Below are 18955 nucleotides of genomic sequence, written 5' to 3' on the forward strand. Positions count from 1 at the left end.
TATGTATTACAAAATGGTTCACTAAGCAGTGGCTTATGCCCTTCCTGCTCAGATCGTGATTGCTGTATGATTGAATAACTCAACACTAATAAATTATTGTTAAAATCTATAAATAGATCAATCTATATTTAGGGAAACTGACACTAGTAGGCAATCGGCAAGCTTTTCAGAAAAAATGCATCCATCCTGTATAGTCAAGAAAACACTACTAGTGACCACACATGTTTTACTGCCTCTTATAAAAATACCTAAAGCTATTTCCACAAAATATTTTATCAGGAAATATTCGGTTTAAAAAAGTCATCAGGACACACAGGAGACTGAGAAGTGTTTAGTCTTTTATAATAAAAAGGATGACAACAGACATTACAAATATTGATGTGAAATAAAATAATGAAGGCTCTGAGTAGTTTGAACGTTTTATATGAAAGTCATAGCTCTGCACAAGAATAAAAAAGAAATGGGGACATCATTAAAGATTTTAATTCAAGACTTTGGACAAAAAAAAATCAGTGCTTATTTTGAGCAAATCTTTTTTGAAAGTGGCCTTTTGAGCTAGCTGATGTATCTCAACAATCATCTGCAGGGGCTGTGTTTAGGTTGGAAGGCATATTCACTCTCAGCAATCACTACAAAATGCCAAATTATGAAATCCATTGATCATGACCTAAATAAATATCACACGGAAAATTTTTGCAATTGGAAATTAGCAGATTCAGCTTTAAAACTCGAGATTTGCTAAATAACTCAATGCTGAGTGCAGTAGCAGCCTAGCAGCTTTCCTCTTTCGGGAGCAATCTGTATGTGTACCTGTCAGCCATATTTTCTTTTATCAGATACTGTTGCTAGGGCAACCACCTCCTTTGTACAGGCCCAGGATAGCTGCTTCTTTTTGGAAACGGACTCTGGGCTGGTTGCCAGATTTTCAATGCTCAAATTCAGGACTCTACTGTAACTGACTTAACCTTTTCCTTGGCCTGAGAAAATATAAAGTATAAGGGCTTTTAAATTTTTTATCCCCCAAATGAAACAGAAGCTATCATGTGACTGAAATCTAGAAATACTCTTTTGTCAGGACATATGCTGTATCCACAAAGAAAATGAATAAGATTGATTTTTAAAAAATTATTAAAAGGAAGACAACATTTTTGATATTTTTAAGAACATTAGGTTTCAGAAGGGTTATGCTTTTAGTCCAGTTCACAGTTCTCTGATTCTAATTCAATGTAGGGGCAAAAATCAGTTCACACTAGTAAGAAACAGGCAGTGGGTTTTTAGTACATTCCTTACTGTTTTCTACAGAAATGCAAAGTGTACCCTTATTACAAAAGAAGAAAATGAAAGCTTCCGAACCCAATCTCTTTATAATCATTTGAACAAACCACATTCCTTACTTGTTTGAGTTTCTCCTTTCCTTACTGCCTTTATTCCTAAATCCCAGCTAAGACTGAGAAGGGGCTTCACAGATATTCTGTTCTAACTCCTGACTCTTTACTTCTCATTATCTTATGAAACTGTTCTTTCCGTTTTTTGAGCTCTAATTACTATAAATGCTACATATTTTGATGAAGTCTGAGTGTAATATCCATCTCTTTGTTGTACTTCTGTGCTTTGAAGTCATGTAGAAGAAATCTTGATCTCTGTTCGTAGTACAGCTCTGTAGTAAGACTAAAAATAGCTGTTATGCCTCCCCACGTGGACTGGCCATAGAGGTATGCCTTTCACAGGTATGCTGGGACAGAGAACCTGGTTGACACCGTCCACCGGCACACCGATGATACTGTGTTTCCCCGAAAATAAGACCTAGCTGGACCATCAGCTCTAATGCATCTTTTGGAGCAAAAATTCATATAAGACACAGGCTTATTTTAATATCATATAATACAATATAATATAACACCGGGTCTTATATAAGTCCGGTTATAATATAATATAATACCAGGTCTAATATAATATAATATATATAATATAATATAGTACTGGGTCTAATGTAATATAATATAATACTGGGTCTAATGTAATATAATATAATATAATATAATATAATATAATATAATATAATATAATATAATATAATATAATAATACCGGGTCTTACATTAATTTTTGCTCCAAAAGATGCATTAGAGCTGATGGTCCAGCCAGGTCTTATTTTTGGGGAAACACGGTAGGCTGCTCCCACCCAGTGACTGGACACACTGCTATACTTGAACAAAGCCATTCCTGTCCTAAAGGGGATTCATCTCAGAGCCCATCTTGTCATGGGGACTTTCCACAGGTGTGGCCAAGGCTTTTTCAGAACGCACTGTGCTCTGCGGTTCTTCCTATACGATTCTTCCTTTCCTCTCTCTTTCACAGGGCTCAGTGCTGAGTCAGCCTGAGGACCCTTCCTAACTACTGCTGCTTTGTCTCCCTTTATCTTTCACAGACATTTTCCAACAAGTCCCTTGTATACCCAACCTCATCCTGACGTCTGCTGTTTGGGGGATCAAACTGACACACCGAGTGTTATATTTTTTCAGGATACATATTCTCAGTTCATCAGTCTTTTCAATACATAAGTGGTGCTTTGAAGACCTTTATCTTCCAGATGCATTCCAGTTGCTCAGTGCTCCTCTCACGGGGGGCACCCATGGAGAACAAACATCTCCCAGGGCTGTCTAAACAGTGCAGACGGGAGCGGCACTTATTCTGAGTAGAGTATTTTTGTTAATGCATTTCAGGATGACATTAGCATTTTAGGCAGCTATATCACTCTGTTGATTCACAATGAGCTTAGAGAAAATCAAATGAAGAGTTCGGATTCAGTTAAATAAAATTCAAGGGCACTTTAGCTATCCCATTCAAGCCCTTTGGGATTTGAATCTACTAAGGCTTTTTCACATCTAGCATTTGTAATAAAATTCCTCTTCCCATCCTCTACAGGCAATTAAAAATCTAGGCATAGGTATTTACATCTGTTTCAAATTAATTTTATTTGAAAAATTCCAGCCATCTTACCACACATTATATCAGCTATCTTACTACACATTGCATTTCTTACACCTTCTGCCTCCTTAGAATTCCATAAGCATGACAGCAATATTTAAATCAAAGCTATTGTTCAAAATGCACAGCCATGACTGAAGAGAAGCCACAAGAAACCTGTCTTTACATTAAAACAATCATTACCTTTGGATAGAGTCATTAAGTCATATACATGTTTGCCCAATTATACTGTCATTTATAGCATATTTCTCTATCTTTTCCATGAGGATATCATAAGAAATTTTAAAATGTATTATATAAATATACATAAAGCATACAAGCTCATTTTCTTGGTTTATAGATAAGCTATATCACATTATCATATGATATGTTTTGAACCCACATCGGTGCTCAATCTATTAATCCTTTCGTTCCTTAGAGCATAAAATTGATATTTGATGCTATTCTAGAAATGTAAAAGGAGTGAGAATGTTTTGTGAATATATCTCACTAATATTAACAGAGTTTATTTACTTCGGTATTACTAGCCATGTAAAAAAGTGAGTAATATTTCAACTCATTGTATATAATAAATTCAATTGTAAGTTTTCCCCCTATTGCTACACTATTCAAACTGAGGTTCTTACAAGATGGCTCATTAGAGCATCATGACAAAAAGAAATTCACTGACAAGTGAATATTCTCAGTGTGAAGAGAATTTCAATAAATATGGTTAAGGAATATGATTCCAAAGACTCACTTAGGTAGAATTTCCAAACCCTTTGCATATCTCTCATTTATTATTATTAAAGGAATTTGGAGATTTCTAATACAAAATTATTTAATGCTCAGCAAGATCGTGTCTCCCATTGATAATCACAAAGGATGTCAGTTTTGGCTTTTTTGTTTTTTTCCTCCTTTTGTGGTAATTCAAAGTATTTGTAGATTTTATTTCTGTTCATACAAATACCATTTTCCAAATAAAATATTTAAAAAGAGAATTAAATTGACAACAATGCATTTATTCTAAAACAACAATGAAAGGGTACGTGCTTGGAAAAATGTAGTATTTTCATTCTTTTAAGAGGTTTTCATGTACGGATACTAAGGGATGACTGTAATTAAGTTTTTGGGGAGTCAAAAGTTATATGTGAATTCGGACTGCTGGCAGGGTGGGGGAGGGTGGGGATGAGTGGGCGCCCCCATCCGTCCATTATTCAAGGGTCAACTATATATATATATATATATATATATATATATATATATATATATATATATATATATATATATATATATATATATATATATGAAAGGTAAATTCTGGAGGTACCAAAAGAATATATACGTACAAGTGGACACTTTTGTCAACGTTGCTCAAGCAGTAGTTCGCCGTAATCAGAAGTGTCTGGACGCTGATGGTAACCACTTTGAGCACCTCTCGTAATTGCAGAAGTCAAACATGACTTGTATTCATTTTTTGTTATTGGTATATATTGAGTATTACTATTTTAATGACTAGTTTAATAGTTTTTTCTTCTCTTAAATGTATACATTTTTTGGTACCCTCTGTATATGTGTCTAAACTCAACTCTTTCACCTTTTTTTCTCCAGTTTTTTATGGTGAGAGTGCCAGGTTGTGTTTTGTTTTTATGGTGAGAGGGCAAATTATTTCTTTATGTCCTATCCAGAGGGTAACACGAGTTTTAGAAGAAAAGATTGTTATTAACCTCGGCCTGAAGTTGTATGTCAAAAGTAATTTATTTTCTCTTGAAAAACTTACATTTCATCACATTCTGTTTTCATTTACTAAGATGGAATTTTGCTTCCTATAACTTGCACACAGATTACAGATATACTTTTTGTTCTTGAATTTGATAATTATTATTTACCAATTTCTGTTACTCAAAGAGGTAGTATATTTAATATGTTTTATAGTGGGTTACTGCATTGCGAAAAAAAAGTTACACATAAAAAATGTTTAATCAAGTCTTTTTGATTCTCTTACTAAATCTCCAGATATATGCATGGTTAAAATTTGGTATATATACTTTCAAATTTTTACAAGATATGTGCGCACATACACCTGAGGACATTTTTCTATATACTGTATGCTCTGCAACTTGCCTCTTAAGCTTTCTTTTTTTCTCTCTTTTCCTCCCTTCCTTTTTCCTTTCTGTCCTTCCTTCTTTCTTGTAATTACAAACACTACTGTGATGAGTATTCTATTTCCAAAGCATTGACTAGATTTGTATAGAATCACTAAAAGTGGAACTGTTAGTTCAAAGGGAAGGCAAGATAGGTATTGCAAAATATGGTGTACCATCTGACCCTCTTTAAATTGTTGAGAGTGCCAGGTGCCTCCTGTATTTAATGCGGCATTAAAATATTTTGACCGTTATCAATTTGATACATGAAATATATCTCATGGTTTTTGTTTGCATTTGTTTGATTATTATTTATAGTTCAGCATCTTACTATTTGTTTATTGGCTGAATCTATAAATTGCTTTTTGCATGTCTTTTCATGTTTATTGGAAAGTCTGTGAATTGTTTGTTCCTGTTCCTTTTTTGTTTTTAAAACTAGGGCTGTTAAATATTTTTGTGTTAATCTGTAGGCATTTTTGATATTTTGTATAGTAACCTATTATCTGTAAACTATATTGCAAACATTTCCTCCACTGTTCTTCAGTTTTGTTTATGATGTTCTTAATTTGGTTTTGGGGGCTATTTGTTATTATAACACTTAAAATTTAGGTTCTCAAATATATAGATTATTTTATAGTTTCTGGGTATCCTTATTAAAAAGGCATTTTTCATTCTAAAGTTATAAAAATGTTCTTTTCATTTTTACATGTAAGTGTACAATTTCTTGGATTTTATTTTTGAGCATAGAAAGAGGTTGTGTAACACTTTTGAAAAAAATACTTACTTTAATTTCTGTATACAACATGTTACCTAGTTCAATTTTATTCACAGATTTAAGATAAAATATTATATTCTAAAGTTTCATACATCTTTGCTTCTGCTTCTGGGCTCTTATCTTGTCTATTGATCAATATACATTTTTGTGCCATTATTATATTTTATTATAGTGATTTTATATTACATTTGTTCATTTACTCAGTGCTTTGTAAGTTTTAAGCACTGTGTGAGGACCTGGGAGTATAACGGGGAACAAGAAAGATAAGGCCCTTGCTTGTGTGTAACTTAGTAAAGAAGACGGATCATCAAAGCAAACAAAGAGGACATGTAATTATAATATAAACGGGCCTAAATTCTATAAAGAAATAAATGGAGTGTCACAAGGCTGAATTAGACCAGATGCTTTTGAAAGAGGTCAGTTTAGCAAACTTCGTTTCATCTGCAACCTTAGTTCCCTTTTGTCAGATAACCAGACTTATTCAGAGGTTCCAGGGATGAGGATACGGACATCTCTGGCGGCCCATTATTCTGCCTCCTATAGGAGGTGAGGGAATTGCAGGACTGTGTGAAAGCAAAGATGGGAAAATACAGTCTTGTTTACTGTGGTGAAGAATTGGGATTTAAGCAAGAACCACCCATGCAAATATTTCAAGAGGGTCACGCTATAATTTGATGTTTTTTAAATGACTTTACAAAAATATATTGGGGTGACAATGGTCTTCAAATCTACATAAGTTTCAAGTATACCATTCTATAATGCATGATTTATCTATTGCATTATGTCAAATGACTTTTAAAAAATCAGTGTTTTCTTGCTTATGTCAATGATTTACTATTGGAGGTGAACTAAAAGATAAAAATATTTCCAAAACTATAGCAGCAAATTTGATTTAACCCACACTGAATATATGCAAATGTTTGGCAGACATCTTTACAATATTGAATCTTTCCACAGCATAGAAATCTATCCTTTCATTTATTTAACCTTATATTTTTAAAAGTTTTTAACCATGTACTTTGGAACTGTGTATTTTGTATTATGTCTAATCTTGGATATTATGTATGATTTTAAAATATTTTAATGTGATATAAGTGATGATTGTTATTTAAATGAAATGCTATTGATTTTTGTGTATTTTTAAAAAATCTGGCAACCTAGTCAAACTTTCTTATTCTACTATTTTCCACTTGATATTTTTGGCTTTCCAGGTAGATAGTTTTCATATAATATTTATTCTTTGATTTCAATTTTTACACAGCTAACATTTTTCTTAACAAATTGTACTGACAAGGGCTTGTAGAACATTAATTAATAATATACATGGTAAGTGTAGGTATTGATTAGTAATGAATGCTTAATTTTATGAAATGCCTTAGTTTAGCATTCCCTATTAATGTGTAATATAATGAATTACATCAGTATATTTCTCAATATGATAATATTCTTACATTCCTGGAACAAATGATCACTACTTTTTTCTTGGTACCATATTCTTTGACTTCTGTTGGAATTTATGAGCTAATACTGTTAGGCTATTAATAAGTCATCTATATGTATGGGATGTTGATCTACCATAGTTTTATTCCATTTTGTTCATTGCATGTTAGAGTTATATCAGCGTCACAAAAATATCTGAAGGTTTTTTCCTACGCGCTGGAACAAAATACAGAACTCTACCCTTTGCTAAAATCTACCTGTAAAGTCTCATGAGTCTATTGTCTTTGTTATTGGTCTATTCAGGCTTTCTAAATCTTTTGTTAGGTGATATTGGTCATTTATACTTTCCAGTAAAATATTTGTATTTGCATATTTATTGATGTAATGTTATGCTTTATTCCTACACAACATTTTAACTTTGTCTCTACAGTTACTTTTTTTCTTATTTCTTTATTCTTGGGAATGTTTGCAAGAAGGTTTCTATTTTGTTAATATTTATAAAAATAAGCTTGCTTTTGTGTACTATACTTGTTTAAAACATTAATTTATATTTTACTTTTATTGTCACTACCATCCAGCTTTCTTTGGGAGAAGACTGACTACAGAACACATGTGCTTGAGTAGGTGTTTTGCTAGAATGAGAGACGAATACTTGATAGAAGTGAGAAAGAAATGTATGCATTTATCATATATTTTGCTGCTTAGATCGAATGTTTTAAAATTTCAGCACTTACGTTTTCAAATTCTTTGATTCTTTTTTATTTGTTTGTCATAGTATCATGATCTTGATCTATGGATGCAGTATGTTCTCAGTTTCCACTGAGAATACTAACATTCTCACTACTTTCCTGTTTAACCCTTTTGCATGAGAGAAGAGAATTTACTGTACTTGTCTGAGCTTCTTTTCAGGATATAGAGTGTCCTCCAATGTCACATTATCTGAGAATAGTTCCAATTTATGGAACTGATCGCGTGGATACATATGGTGTTGCTGGCGTGGGCTGCTTTCATGCAACACTGAGCTGAGTCTGTGTAGCCGGTCAACAGGTAAATACGCTTACCTTCTTCTATTACAAAATCAATTTTCATTGCTACAGGCATGTCTTTTAGCTATACCAACACTTTGTTTTTTTGTTTTGTTTCTGTCTATTTTGATTTTTTTTTTCCCTGTGGGGAAACCAGACATAATGCTTTGAGAAGCCATTCCATCCTGACTATGGGAGAATTGTCAAAGTTCTTTGGCTTGCTACCTGCTATCTACTTTCTAAACCAACACAATTTCATCTTCTGATGGTGAGTTATTAGGAGTGTCTGTTTCAGGCCTAAATTTTAGTTCTTAGTGGTAAGTGCATAAGAAGGACTTACTATAGAAACTAAAGTTTCTGGAGATTTTATTGCTGTGTTGAGTCATTTTATCCTGCATGTGTGTGTGTGTGGCTGGAAGTTAGCTGGAGAACTATCTTTTCTCTGTCTCCTAACACCAATAATCGAAATCTGCTTTGGCAAAATTCCCACGTTTCTTAGTTATCAGCCTCACTCAAGTCCATGCATGGAGTAAATACTACAGTCAGGTGTGTTTAGAGTGGGACACTTTGAGAAGTTACTCTGTAGTCTTCCACATGGCCTCTCTATCACCTCTTCTTTCAACACAGATTTGGGTTATTTTATTGAAACATTTATCACACTTAATCTTCAGGATAACTTTGTTCTGCTTGAATGCAGTAATAAGTGATACCGACTTGGTATCATCAAGAAATTCTTCAATTTCTTGTCCATTGATAGTACCTGTCTGTAGAATGTCTTTATTTCTGTCCCTTCGTTTTACTTACATGTAATCTTTTGTTGGTGATTAAAATTAGGAATTAATTTGATTTTTCTATATATGCTCCTTACTCCAATAATTTCTTTCCAGGGAGTTCTAAGCTCTTATATACCACCAATGCAGTTTACCAATTTTAATTTAAGTTATAGAGTTAAGGCAAAGTTTATCTAAGATCTGTGGGTTTATAGTGACAGAGAACAGGCGAAGAGTTAGGAATCTCATTGATATGGGTGGGATTAATGGTCTTGTTTGTTCTGAAACCATTTTTTTTTTTTTTCAGTCTCTGGAAACGCAACTATATATAAATGCAGTCTAGATTTTCTACAGTTACACAGCTCTATACTGGAAGATTCAGGACCTAGAATCTAATTTCTCCCAAAACTAATGTAATTCTTTTCTATTGTTCCAAAAAGTCTGTTTCATCTTTGTGGCTATCAGATAAAGTTTTTGTCTAATCTTCTATGTTCAGGTAGCACATTTTGCAGATGTGAAGACTGAGGCTCATAAAATCTAAGTAATTCCCAAGATACCTAGTGAGAAAATGCTAGGATCCAAATTGTCTCTCTCTCATATAGTTGTGCATCTTCTACATGGAGTTAACTTTCTAAATATGAGAGAAAAAAAATTAAAATGATCTAATCTTGCAATATACCAATAAAGCCAGGAGAGACTGGCAAAGGTAAACACGACAGAATCCGAAGCGCTTGTGATTACGTAGTTGAAGAAAGAAATAATGAAGACATAAAATGATCTAGATCGTTGTGCTTATTGGAAGAGATAATTCGAATAAACAACCAAAACGACAACAGAAAGATCCACAGCAAACCCAAGGTGGCCTCTTTCCTATGTTATAGAAGAGGGCATGGCTCAGGCACGTTAACTGGTAAAGGTTTCCTGGAGCATCTTGCAGAATTGGATCTCTAGAAACTGTTGCCTGTCTGTGTGCTTGTGGATGTTTCCTGGGCTCCTGATGGCTCCTTGGCTCCCGTTCTGGACCGTGGCATTTGGCATCTGCTCCCATTGGCTCTGGATTTCCTCGACCCCTGGCTGCCCCGGCCCACCCCTGTGACCTGGGTCTTTACCAGGGACTGAACCTGCTGCTCACTTGCTGCTTTTCAGTACTGATGCTGCAAATTCCTGCTCTGCATTCTGCTTACCCTGGCAGTGGTGTCAGTCAGTGGGGACATACGTAGGCAAAGCAAATGGAGGGTTACATAACTATCTAAACAACTCTTGCCAAATTCAGTTCAGGCAGACACATTCATCTTGGTGTGGGTGAGGTATATAGAAAATGAGTCTTTTGATCAGTACTTCCCGGGGATTGTTTGATATGCCACGCAGGGAAGGGGCCCTAGTGTTGCCTTTCTGAGTATGCACTTATTGCCCAATCCACTGAGCAGAGACAGGCAGTTAAAATATAATCTGTAACCCAGAGATCATCGTTCAGGATTTAAGACAATCAACAACAGTGAAATAGTTTCACAATTTTAAAATCTAATGTTCTGTTTGGGTGGTTCAGGACGACAGGTTCAAAACCCCAAATGCACACATTTAACTCCACGTTATTCAAGCCTCTGGGTTAGAATGAGACCTATTTTCTAAACATCTGCTTCCCTTTCTACCTTCCTCCCTCCCTCTTGCTCTTCTTCCTTCCTTTCCTTTCTTTCTGTCTTTCTGCCTCTTGTCTCTCTTTCAAACTGAATATATTTACTGTAGACAGTATTGCGGAGGACCTTGGTTTACAACAGAGACTAACTATAATGAATGTCTTCAGAGACTGTCTTATGCAAAACAAGGTTGCTAAAAATGGGAGAATTTTTGTCTGCTTATTTCTAAAAGATGCTTCTAAATTATGGAGGAAAAATTCCTATCTCTCAGATGAAGACTGTTCTATCACAAATATCAATCTGCCATCAGAAACAAAATATAAAAGGGTCAAGAAGCCTTATGAACGTTGTTATGCTCTTTATTTCCACCTGAATTTAATTTTTTTTTTACATCCTAAAAGGTGTATACATTTTTACATTCTAAAAGATGTGTACATATGCTTTATCAGATATTTGTATTGCAAATATTTATCTTTTTCCCAGTTTGTGACATGTCTTTTCATTTTCTTAGCAATAGCTTTCAAATAGCTGAAGTTTTATTTTGACTGACTCCAGTTTATAAATGTTTAAATGGTTGGTGCTTTTCTTCTCCTATCTAAAAAAAATAATTGGCAAACCTAATGTTACATAGATTTTTTTCCCCATGTTATCTCTTAGAAGTATTATGATTTTAGAATTAGGTTTATGGAATATTTCAATCACTTTAGAAAACAATCTTGCAGTTTCTGATAAGTCAAACATATCTTTACCATATGATCCAGCAGTCTCACTCCTAGGTATTTACTCAAAAGAAATGAAAACATGTGTCTAAAAAAAGCCCTATGCATAAATGTTTATAGCAGCTTTTTTCATAATTGCCAAAAATTAGAAACAGTCCAAGTACCATCAACTGGTGAAAACGAGGTCTGACAATTAAGTTCGTGAACTTGTTGAAACCATGTTGCTAACCTTTTTTTATATTAGAGGGATTATTCATTATGAATTTGTACCCTGGACAAATTTAACTGGACAAATAGTTAACCAAGTTTACTATTTGGAAGTGCTGAAAAGACTGCATGAAAAAGTTAGATGACCTGAACTTTTCGCCAAGATTCATGGCTCTTGCATCACAACAATGTACCATCTAACATGGCACTGTCTGTGAGGGAGTTTTTAGTCAGTAAACAAATAACTGTATTGGAACACCCTACCTACTCATCTGATCTGGTCCCTGATGACTTCTTTCTTTACCTGAAGATAAAGGAAAGATGGGAAGGAAGTCATTTTGATAACATTCAGGACATCAAGGGTAATACGATGACAGCTCTGATGGTCATTCCAGAAAAAGAGTTCCAAAATTACTCTGAGGGGTGGACTAGGCACTGGTGTCCTTGCATAGCTTCCCAAGGGAAATACTTCGGAGGTGACCAGTAGTGGTATTCAGCAATGAGGTATATAGCACTTTTTCTAGGATGAGTTCGCGAACGTAATTTCAGACCTCGTAGATAAATTATAGTGCACTTATGTAGTGCACCTACTAATACGTGCAATGACAAGAGGTAGATCAAAAGCACTATGCTAAGAGGAAAGGCCACAAAAGCTTTGTGGTTTATTATTCTATTTATGTGACATTTTAGAAAATGCAAAAACTATAGAGACAGAAATTATTTTATCAGTGACCAAGGGCTATGGATGCGGGAAAGGGATTGATTACAAAGTGGTATAAAGGAAATTTTTGGAGACATGAAAATTATCTATATTTTAGTGAGAGGTTATGCGACTGTGTTGTTCAAAACCCTTTCAACTGTATAGCTAACAAAGATGAACTTTAATAAACGTACATGATACCTTGAAAAACCTGAGTAAATGAAATTTCTTTCAGAGTTCAAACTTTTACATAATTATTTCCAAAGAGATTTTGTTTATAAATCCCTTCTTCCCAACTTTTTGCTATGAATAAACAATTTTTTTTCTAGGAAGTGAGAGAACTCAATAATCAATTTTCAGCTCTAGGAGATGTATTAATAGTTTATTACAGAAGCTTTCTCCATTCTTCTTAAAAACAACATTTACGTAAATGTCTCAGGCTAGAAAAGTCAGACAAATGCTAGCCTTTTGCTCTTTATGCATTCCTTGTAAGTTATCTGTGTAGCTATTGCTGCCTTTGCTGCCTTTGAATTAAATTGAGCTCTTTCTTTTCCCTTTTTCTCACTATCTTAGTTTAGACTTTCATATGATTCATCTTGGATCAAGGCTTTCAATTGTTTTTCCTTCCCCTGGGGACCAACTCTTCCAATTCATATTGAATACAATAAATCTTAAAATGCAGACTTTATCAAATTACCTAACACATCATGATTACTTCTTCCACTTGCCTTTAAATGCTTTTGGTAATAAAGCTCACTTTGGTTCCAAACAAAATGTTCTTCAAAGAATGGTTGTACTAGGTCTCATATTCAAAATTTTGTATTCATATTTGGAAAAAGAACTGGGATTAGAAGGATGTTTTATCTGTCTTTTGTCTCTTGACAAACCATGTCCAAGACCCATCTTATACCAGGGAAGACTGGAGAAAGAAGAGAAAAACAATTACAGGGGAGATTTAACATATTTTGCACCTTTTCAGAAATAAGCAATAAGAGAAAATCTTTTCAACTTTCTTTGCCTGGGGAATTTGACCTGGCTTTTTGATATGTCACTGTGGTTCAGTTTTTGGGGTGCTGCTCTTGAAACCTATACTTCAGCTAATATATTATTTTCTCCTTTCTCAGAAAGCAGGGCTATGATGTGTTTAATGGCTCAGGTGGAACAGTGAGAGAAGTTTAATAATAAAATATTTTGGAAAAAAAGTAGGAGAGTGGCTGGCATCATTTTTAATGTCAGCATGCTAATTATCTCCCTGGAGGGCATCACTGTCTCCTGCCAATCATGAAGATTCTCCCAGCTGTCAATCACCCAAATGCCTAAACTCTGCCAATTCAAGGAACTTGCATATTCTGTGCTGGAGGCATTTTATTTTCTTTAGCAGCATGAAGCTCCACAAAGATATTACTGCAGTGATTGAAATATAATAACATGCTTGCCTAAAGAGTCTACAATGAAGTACAGCAATTTCTTCTCTTCTCATGGCCAGGCAAATTCTTTTCAGTGTATTAATTTATTTTCATGTGCATTATATTTAAGAATAAATATATGTGTGTAAGAGGCACTGAGAAAAGGTTGTGTTTTTACTATTTAGGAACCTTGTGAAAATAAAATAATTGTTAGATTTTTATTAGGTCATGACATCACTTTCAATGACGTTAGATAATTACTTTCATACACATACACATACACACAATGAGTTTTGTTCACGGGAAAAATTTTATATCTTGAATTTTTTAAATATAGAATATTTCAACTAAAATTTTAGGCAGCTTTACATATTGAAATCGAAGTTTTTATTCAACTTCAATCAATCACAGGATAGCATTCGATGGCTTTCCTTTGCAGTTTAGTGGATACACGGAATGTTATCCCTCCGAAGTCTGTGTGCTCAATGCTTCAAAAGGCCAAAACTCAAAATGTCAGAATTTGGAGTAAGGAAAGGTTTGTTGATGGAGAAGTTGCCAACCAAGAAGATACAAGACCTAGTGGTATCTCAAATCCTTCTTAAGAAAGTACAGAGTTCAGGTTTCTTTTGTGGCAAGGGGAGGGGGAAATGGGCGGGGCAAAGGTGATTGACAGTAGACATCTGCATGCCAGCAGGAGTCGGAGGAAGACTGTGCTTCATCTGTTGACTCTAGTTGAATTACTCTAGTGGATGAGTCTGGTCACAAGGTTCCCACAAATCTTTGATAAACAGTATCTACTTCCCTTACCTCCTTGGAAGAGGCACCTTCTGGGAAGGGGCTGTTTTTATCAAACTTAAGCGTAAGCAGAATTCCTCTAATGATTATCACATCGAGATGCAAGAAGCGATTTACCTGAAGGCCATGGAAACAAAGCAAGCTTGACTAAGGTGGAGTCAGAGGGGCCAAGCATTGCACCCTGTTACAGTATCTACTTTCTTCGTTCACATTTAGACTTTTGGAGAGTAATCAGTGAAATGATCAAACACAGAACACTGTATGCAATAGCCAAATTCTGAATGATTGATCTATTTTCAGGGAGAATTTATATGTTAAGGGGCTAAGAACACACTGTTGGAGGTAGAATCGAATGAGATGCCCTGGAATCCATTTGTGCATGGGCTGCTTACTTGGCTAAGAGCAGAGATCGAGACAAATAACTTCCCACTGAGTGGAGAAACAGATCACTCTCTTTTCCTCTTCCTTGTTCAGCCATTAATACACAGTCGAGTGTAACTTCTTACCTTGTCCCCGTTCATTTTGAGATAGATGTGCCCTATTACAGGTGGAAGGCTTCACTGGTACCTTGTATCCAGCAGCCTTAGAGGCTGTTTGTTTGCCTTTGATACTTAATCCAGGGCCATGTCAATATTGGGTTCCATATTTTCATCTATATTTATGAAATTCTAAATTTACATTTCTACTCTATAAAAAGTCTATAATTTGTGCACATTTAACCATGATTTTGCATATAGATACACAAGATTATGTAAAAAAGCCAGAAACCTAATTGAAAAAATAACAATCCATATGAAAACACAGGCAAACTTAAACTTCTAAATGCATAAACATCTCATTGAAAAGTCAAGTTGTTTATTTTTGTATAATTTAAACAAAACTTTCTGAACTATCTTTTATTAAATTCATTTTTATCCTTCTCTTATGGGTAAGACATTCCAATTTGTATCTATGAACACAGCCGAGCGAGTAAACACAATTTTGTCTGTTGACATAGAGAAATTGAGTCCTTGCTGATAGCAATCATATCTCCAAAGTCAATTTCTCTTCCTTCTCCCACCCCAAGAACACAGCACAATAATAGGCCATTAGTCAAGCCTCAATAAATGCTTTGTATTAGTGTGAAATTTGAAAAAAAAACAGCTATCATCTATATATGTATGCGTTATCTCTCTCTCTCTCTCTCTCTCTCTCTCTCTCTTTCTCTCTCTTTCATCTTTATTTATCATCTATCTCTTTATTTCTTGGTCTACACTTTAAATCTCACTAATGGCCCTGGTTTTTAGGCAGGATTTTATTCTCATAGTAATGTGAATAAATATATTCCTTGAACACTACTCTTGATAGACATAAGGTGAAGTAATCAGTGAACAAACCATTTTTTTAAAGTGGTAATTTACTTAATATAGTCCTAATACAACACCAAATGTAATTGGAAGGTCAATAAATTACTTTGATTTAATTCTTTGCTGCTAGAGAGAACACTACTTCCCTTTATCATTTCAAATTTTTGAGGTTAAGATTAGGCAGATGGTTATTCTTTGTTATTATGAAGGTTTTGAGCTACGTTTTCAGCCAGAGACATGATGTCCCCTTATATTCTCTTTTTATGTATGTAGTAATGGTGGAAACTGTATTAGCAAAAACAATTTTAATATAATTTTCCTTATTACAGAAATAATAGAGTAGAAAATTTTGGAATTACAAGTAAGCACTAGCAAGAAAAGAAAAATCAACCAGGGTCTCACTGCTTTCGTCATTAATATTTTGGCTTATTTTATTTTATTAACTAATTATCTATCTATCTATCTATCTATCTATCTATCTATCTATCTATCTATCATATATCTATCTACAGACATATCATATCCCTCTCTCTCTCTCTCTCTCTCTCTCTCTCTCTCTCTCTCTCTGCAGATATTGCAAGGTGTTTTACAGCTAATATAGGTTGGATTAGGTTTACTGATGAATAATCTCCAGTATTTTGTTTGGAAAAAATATTTCCTGATTAAAGTTGAATATTGAAGTGAACAAAGGATGAATCTAGTTTGATACTGGGATCTGATGCTATGCTTTGGTTCACCCATGACAGGGCATTTGCTTGGTCTCTTATGAATTATTAGAGTTTACTTATGTTATGCCATGGCTTTTCTTTAAATGATTATTTTACGATATTGAGAAAAATCCCCACTTTGCTCTTTAGGTTGGTCGGTGGCCCTCCATAGACATTGGAGCAAATATACCACTTATACGGCAGTGGAGCTATTTTGGACAGGGTTTCATTGTTGAAGTTCCAAAATGATTTACTGGAGTCCATGCCCAATTCTTCTGACCCCAGGACATTATACTACCTTTCTTCTCCAAGACTTTGACTCTCAGTAATAGTTAGTAATTTTCTTTAGTTACACCATGACTAGACACACTCACACCTTAAAAAGAATTGGTTTGATTTGTGATCTATTGCTCTGGAATGGTTTAAAGGAAGAGTGTCTGCTTGTATCTGCTTAATGTAAAAGATTTTCTTAAACTTTACATGAAATGAAATACTAGCCTCTTTGAAAATTTTAATACTTTTGTTGTTATTGTGTACAGAGTTTACTTTCATCATAGCCCACAGACTTTTTAATCTAAACCTCTTACCTCCTTTTCACTACTCATCTGATTATTGTAAACAGTGTTTATGATAGATTAGTAACATTTTGTGCTAAAATGAAAGGTCTAATTGAAATGGATTTATAAAATTTGTCAAGATTCTAAAGACAGAAGTCATTATATTTCTTGGGACTTTTGAAATTCCTTCAGTGTTGAGATGCATAATGTTCTGGAAAGATTTTCTAAAATCCCTACTCAATAAAATGTTTCCTGGAGAAGTCTTTGAAAAAAACAATTCTCAACTCATACCTATTAATGATTAATGTTAATGTTTGTCACACATTGAAAAGTGATATGCATTGTTTACTTTGCTGTGCACGTTTTGTCTCTAATTATCACATTCTATAATCAGGTTTCATCAATACCTTATATGGCATTGAAATGTGGTTTTGAAATTATTTCATAACCCAATTAATTTTAAATGGAAATGTTGTTAGTTGGTTCCGAACCTCTGCTGGTAAATCACCTTTCAGCACGCAGTGATTTCATTACCATGTAGGAAGATGTAGGTAAAAATATTTTATGGAGTTTTATGCTTTGGTTCTGTTATTGCAATGTTCAATATTTATTATTTGTTTAGTTTATTGTGCTTTTTTATTTAAATTAATGTGCTTGCATATTGGCTCCAGGGGTATCATGATGAGAGGAAACAAAATAAACTATTAATTCTGAGAACTCTCTGATTTCAGAGTTGCCTGATTAAAACTAGTTTTGAAGACAGAAAAGAAAATTGATAATTATAGCAAAATATAATGTTTGTGATCTTGGTGGGATGCTCAAGACGGCTGGGGAAACTGAAAGGGCCATTGGACTCAGACAGGTAAAACTTCCAGATAGTGACACTTGAGCTTTTATTGACACTGCTAAAGTTGTATATGGACTTTGAAAAAGAAATACAAATACTATAGAAGGGTATAAAATAAAAAATGAAACAACTAAATGTGATGTGCTTCCTTGGGTTGAATCTTGGAGCAGAAAAAGAAATTAGTGGGAAAACAGATGAAATCTGTATAATCTTTGGGGTTTAGTTAATTGTCATACATCCATGTTGGTTATGTTAGTTCTGATAAATGTCTTATGGAAATGTAAGATGTTAACAGTGGGGCAAAGTGGGTGAAGGGTATCCAGAAACTCGCTGTACTATCTTTTTAACTTTTTTGTAAATTTAAAATCATCTATCAGGAAAAGTTGAGAACCATATAATTTCACTCATATGTGGGATATAAAACTAAAAGCAACAAACAAGACAAACAAGCAAAAACTCATAGGCACAGACAAGAGTTTAGTGGTTACCAGAGGGACTGGGGGTGGGGAGAGGTACAAGAGGATAAAGGGGCTTAAATATATGGTGATGGAAGGAGATTGGACTTTGAGTGGTGAACACACAATGTGGTATATAGATGATGTATTATAGAATTGTTCACTTGAAACCTATATAATTTTATTAACCAATGTCTCTCTGATAAACTTAATTTAAAATAAATAAAATCTGTCTGTCAAATCTCAGATTGAGTACTTAACAACTATTTCTTAATTATTAAGGAATACAAGCAGTTGTTAGATATTGTTGGTGATTCTATTTTGAAACAAAACATTCCTACTCTTCCTTAAAACTTCTGAATTGTTTTAATTGAAGAAAATCTTGATTATAAGTAACATAACAAATTGTTAGCTATTTGAAATTACTTCTCTATTTACACGAGGAATTTTTCCATCTTGTGC

At 34.2% G+C, this 18955-nt stretch overlaps 1 long non-coding RNA gene across 3 annotated transcripts in view; it reads left to right on the top strand.

Moving 5' to 3' along the window:
• The window catches only part of LOC141570726 (uncharacterized), a 34728-nt gene extending 20324 nt beyond the window's left edge, over positions 1-14404 (top strand). Inside the window, exons 2-5 of one of the 3 annotated variants that reach the window (XR_016020599.1) lie at positions 7904-7945; positions 8235-8372; positions 8508-8618; positions 9428-14404. This is a non-coding gene — a long non-coding RNA (uncharacterized LOC141570726). Of the gene's footprint in view, positions 1-4293; positions 8373-8507; positions 8619-9427 lie in introns of those variants that run through there. The other 2 variants (XR_016020598.1, XR_016020597.1) reach the window with 2 other exon arrangements.
• The last annotated feature ends 4551 nt before the right edge of the window (positions 14405-18955 follow it).

Source organism: Rhinolophus sinicus, chromosome 3 (assembly GCF_057876585.1).
Source record: "Rhinolophus sinicus isolate RSI-liver-muscle chromosome 3, RSI-T2T, whole genome shotgun sequence".
Taxonomy (NCBI): domain Eukaryota; kingdom Metazoa; phylum Chordata; class Mammalia; order Chiroptera; family Rhinolophidae; genus Rhinolophus; species Rhinolophus sinicus.